The sequence below is a fragment of the Pongo abelii genome, chromosome 15 (genome assembly GCF_028885655.2).
Source record: "Pongo abelii isolate AG06213 chromosome 15, NHGRI_mPonAbe1-v2.0_pri, whole genome shotgun sequence".
Taxonomy (NCBI): domain Eukaryota; kingdom Metazoa; phylum Chordata; class Mammalia; order Primates; family Hominidae; genus Pongo; species Pongo abelii.
The window spans coordinates 23,395,275-23,401,143 of NC_072000.2; the positions used below are offsets into that span (position 1 = coordinate 23,395,275).

The following is a 5,869-nucleotide window of genomic DNA, read 5'->3' on the forward strand; positions in this document are numbered from 1 at the left end:
ATGGCCTCATGCCATTCCTTTATTTGATGTCTTTTATCAAAGTAACTGGACTGATTTCCATATCTTTACACCTGGCCTAAATTGCCTATCCTTTCAAGATTCTGTAAATGGTGCTAGACTCCTCATTTTCAACTATTAATAATCTGAATATGTAAGTACAGTACATATGATTTTCAAAGTTCTATTAAGGTATTGCATATTTCTACAAAAACATTTTAGAATTCAATGGCAAATATTGCTGTCTCTCAATTTCTCTCTTTCTATATAGGTTTATGTGTTAGATAAAAACTCTCTCTCTCTCTCTGTGTCTCTCTCTCTATCCCTCTATCTATCTTGCAAAGCATAAAGGCAAAAGTAAATAATAATTCATATAATTATCTAAGTCAGCCCAGGGAAAATATTAATTCCTAACAATCATGTGAATACTCTTTGTCTTATAGCCTCACCATTTTATTTTTATATTAGAATCAAAGTATCTATTTGATTTGCAGAATGGTAAAAAGCTTATTCTTAATCCATCTCAATTATCTTTTCTCCCCTCTAGATAACTTCAGAAGCCCAGATTCAGTTAATGGATGGAGTAATAAGTCAGTGGTTACTGAATTCATTTTGTTGGGGCTGTCTAGCTCTTGGGAGCTCCAAGTCTTCCTTTTCTTTATCTTCTCTGTATTTTATGGAGCTGCAGTGTTGGGAAACATCCTTATCATCATCACAGTAATTATAGACTCTCATTTGCATTCCCCAATGTACTTTCTTCTTAGCAATCTCTCTTTCATTGATGTGTGTCAGGCTACATTTGCCACTCCCAAGATGATTGCAGACTTCCTCAATGAACACAAGACCATCACTTTCCGGGGATGCATGTCACAAATCTTTTTCTTGCATGTTTTTTGGGGTAGTGAGATGGTGCTTCTTGTTGCCATGGCCTATGATAGACACATTGCTATATGCAAACCTCTGCACTACATGACCATATGAACCGGAGGGTATGCACTGTTCTGGTGGGGGTTTCCTGGGCCATTGGCATCTCACACTCAACCAGCCACCTGGCATTCACAGTCAATCTGCTTTTCTGTGGACCCAACAGGGTAGACAATTTTTTCTGTGACCTCCCCCTAGTGATCAAGCTTGCCTGCTTAGACACCTATGTTTTTGAGATCCTGGTGCTCACCAACAGTGGTCTGCTGTCACTTACATGTTTCCTCCTGTTGCTCATTTCTTACACTATCATCCTTGCTACTGTGCATCGCCAAGCCTCTGATGGGATGTCCAAGGCCCTTTCCACTCTGTCTGCCCACATTACTGTTGTGCTTCTGTTCTTTGGCCCATTAATATTCATCTATATTTGGCCCTTTGAAAGCTTCGCAATTGATAAATTTATCTCTGTGTTTTTTACTGTCTTCACTCCTCTCCTTAACCCCATGATCTATACTCTGAGGAAATAAAGATATAAAGGAAGCCACGAGGAAGCTAAGGAGACGACATGTGGGTTCCAAGCAGGGCTTTTAGACAACTACAAAGAAGTAATACAAATTCCTACTTTGGGGCTTTGAAATTAACATATGTGATTATTATTATTGTGTTTGTACCACAAATAGTGTTTTTACTAGACTAAATTACAGGGCCCGAATATGGTGATCTGGAGTTGGCAAACACAGTGCAGAATCTTCTGATGCCAGTTCCTATATTCTGTGTCTCATATCATCCTCCCTAAAGCTGCAACTACATGTATTAAAACCCACAAGCAGTTTTTCCCCTTATACAGGCACCATAAAAAATTATCTCTTTAAGAGGTAGAGGTAAGAGGATCACTCAAGCCCAGGAGGTCGAGGCTGCAGTGAGCCGAGATTGTGCCACTGTACTCCAGCCTGGGCAACACAGTGAGACCCTGTCAAAAAAAAAAAACCTCTTGCAGCATTTAAAAATCAGCTCTATATTAAAGAAGATTAGCTAGTTCATGTGATTCACTCTGGGTAACACAGAGAATAATTTAGCATTATTTGAGTTAAAACAATTTGCTTTGACATAAAAGGCAATATGAAGATTCTAAAAAGTGCTGCTTTACCTCATCAGCTACAGTTCATAATTATTCTGGCTAATAATGTTATAAAGGTAAAATTTTATATTCACAAATAAGGCATTAATGCTTATCAAACCTGTCTTTTGTCATACTTATTATTTGTGCTGGAATTTAAATATATAAAATGCTACAGTATCAATTACAGGATGATAAATATAACAAAGTTCATAGTTAAAATTACAAGACTACCTTACACAGTCTGGAAGAAATAGCAATTACAAACCTCATTATATCACTAATAATAACCTGTCATCAACTGACAATGACTACAAGGTATCTGAATAGCCAGTGATTTTGTTTAGTTAATTTCATTTGGGAGTGTAATTTTCAAAGTAGTTGGAGAAAATATATAAATTGGTAATTAGAAAATATATCACGTGCTTCTCTTCTTCTCAAACTTTAATTGAAACTTCAGAAATAGCTCATCAAACATTAGAAAGAATAAGAGAAAGAGGGTCACCCCATGATTGATTCAGTCTTTTATCAGCCACAGAATCTGGCACTGTCATCACTGCATCACATAATTCGAGCTTGAAGAGTTTATTCTGTTTATGACAGCTTTCAATTCAAACTCGTAATTTTTGAACTAAAGATATGATTATGTGTTTTATTTTTATTACTTAAAATAGATTGTGAGTCCCTAAGGCAAATATTGTCCTATCTTTTACCATAGTTGTTAATGTATCAAAAGTTTAATATGCAAGCACATGCAACAAGTGCCATAAAAAGGATATGCTACCCAGAGCAATTGATATTCAGGTGATTTCTACACTTGTTTTTTTACAAATGTGGCATTTGGAGTGATGAGGTTGGAAGCCAGTGAAAAACTAGATTGTCCATCTCTAAGTCTTAGCTTACGTGGGTTATTGCACTCTGTAACAATCTGATCTTGTTTTTGCATTTAGTTTTCCATGTGTGGAATTACTTCTTTGGGTGCTACTTTACTAAACTGATATTGATTAAAGGTCTCTATCAATAGAATTATAATGGGCAATGCCAGCTATGTAAGTAAAGAGGCAAAAGTCATAGGCCCTTGTTCCATAAAAGCTTTTAAGCTTATCAGGATAGCAATAAAACGTTTATTAACAGATAATAAAGGCAAGTAGAATATATAATAAAACACACACTGAATTTTTAGGTTAGTGCAAAAGTAATTTCAGTTTTCACAACTAAAAGTAGTTGCGAAAACCGCAATTATGTTTGCACCAACCTAATAATCCCAGTGCGTTAATGCGCAGCTTTGTCCAAAGCAAATCGATGCATTTGAGCAATTTTTAAAACTTAACTTATATCAGAATATGTGCACACATAAAAGAGATGAAGACAGACCTTTGGCCTTGTAGAAGTAATTGCATATTAAAGAAGCAGAGAATCACAGAAATGTAAAATGAAAAAGGACTTAATCTTTATAAGGGTTGCAGAATTACATGGCCAGGAGAAGACATTTACCTGGCAAACCACCAGAAAATCAGATAAGTGACATTAACTTAATGAATTGTGACAGTTTAAGTTTTGACCCCAGACTCATAGACCTAGGAACTCCAAATTGTTAACTGCAAGAAATTTGAAGAAGAAATTTGTCAAATTACATTAAAAAATATGATCGTGAAATTAATTAACCACAGCATCATGATTAGAACAGAAGTCAGATTACTTGGGAGTGGTTTGATAAATCTGTGTTAAGTTGAAAATTTTGGTTATTTGATTGGCATGTGTGAGGTTACCAGACTCTGAAAGCTTGTTAGAAAAATATGTACCTTAACAATGTTGAGATAGTCACTGTTATCCATTATCTTAATTACTCCGTCTGTTATTTATCCACATAATTGGTGCTGAATATAGTCTTTCTTTAGGTATGTTAATATCTCTTAACAGGTTAAAATCAAGACACATAGCCAAGACTCATGCCAAGAGAACATTCGCATATGTTCTCTTACTCATTATATGTGTTTTTAGAATTTAACCCTCTCTCTCAGACTTATTTTGTTACTTATAAAGTTTTATGAGTCAAATATTATGAGTAGAATATTTTTTAAAGATATACAGATAGAAAACAAAAGTAGCAAAAAAATTGATCTAATAGATAATAAAAATGGACCCCTATTAGATTAATAAAGAGTAAAACAAAAGGATATTACTAAATAAGATGGAAAATTTGAAAACATGGAAGCTCTATTTGGTCAAAAATTACTGAACAACTTTTAGAAAGTAATTTGCTGTATTTATCAAATTATGTCCATATTCATGAGCTGATAATTGTATTTCTAGGAGTCTATCTTAAATAATTTCTTCCCTAATTCTGTAACGTAAAATTAAATGCATATATATATATATATAGGACATGATGAACTGTAGAAAACACAACCTCATGAAGAAATGGGTAAAGCAAGTCATAAGGAGAAAAGAAACTGTTGATTTTCTCAGTGCAAGAGTGTCATCTGAACACCTACTATCTACCCACAAAAATTGAAAATTAAAATTAAAAAATTAATAAAGTGTCATCTGAAACAGACTGACATTGTTTCCTCTTTCTGAGAGCAGTTGCTCCACTCACGTAATGAGCTAGAATAATTCTAACTTCAAAATTTGAAAAGGGTCATATAAGAAGGAAAAATTGTAGGCCAATCTCACTCAAAAAGAAAAATACAAAATTCCTTTAAAAACAGAGCAATACAAATTCAGGAAAACAGAATAATAAAATAGTATCCATTTGAGATTATAAGCAATGCAATGTTGATGATGAACTGAATGAATGAACATTGATTATAATTTAATACAATTCACTGTATTAACAGAATAAAAGAAAAACTATATATAATGTACATACATACATATATACAGTTACTTCAATAGGTGCAAAAACGGCTTAAAAATAATTATTATTGTTGTAAAGAAAACTTTCATAAGTGAAGAATATAAAAATTATATATGGCTGAAAAGTTTAATATCAGCCATAAGCACACAATGATATCTAGGAATGACACTGTTATCTACTCCACTTATTTGAAATATCAACGCAGAAGGCAAAAATAATTTTAACAAAAAAGCCAAAAATGTAAACATAAAGTAGAAGGAGGTGAGGTTCACAGCACATCTAAATCAAAAGGACTTTAGAGGCCAACTAGTTGAGTGCTTATCAGATTTATCCGATCATCAAAATCCCTGGAAATTTTTTTTCTTTTCAACTTTTATTTTAGATACAGGGGATACATGCGTAGATTTGTTACAGGGGAATCTTGTGTGATGCTCACACATATGATGAGATCCGTACTCCAAACCTCACATACTGAGTATGGATCTCACAGGTAGTGAGCATAGTACCTGATAGGTGGTTTTTAAACCAAGCTCCCTTTTCACCCTCTAGTAGTCCACAGTGTCTATTGTTATCGTATTTATATTTATATGAGCTCAATGTTTAACTCCTAGTTATAAGAACATGCAGTACTTGGTTTTCTGTTCCTGAGTTAATTTGCTTAGGATTATGGCCTTCAGCTCTATCCATGTTGCTGCAAAAAACATGATTTTATTCTTTTTTATAGCTGCATAGTATTCCATGGTGTATGTTTATGATTTTTAAAAATCCAATCTATTATACCACTGATGGACACCTGGGTTGATTCCATGTCTTTGCTATTGTGAATAGTGCAGGGATGAGCATACAAGTCCATGTGTGTTTTTGGTAGAATGATTTATTTTCTACTGAATATATATCCAGTAAAAATGGTAAAAGAAAAAACACCCTACAAAATAGAGTGTTATGCCACCAAAAATGATAAAGTAAGGAGCTAA

The 5,869-nt window shown here is 33.9% G+C and overlaps 1 pseudogene; it reads left to right on the top strand.

Annotated features, from left to right (window-relative positions):
• Window positions 1–492: 492 nt before the first annotated feature.
• LOC134760121 (olfactory receptor 4K1-like) lies at window positions 493–1,509 on the top strand (annotated as a pseudogene).
• Window positions 1,510–5,869: the final 4,360 nt, after the last annotated feature.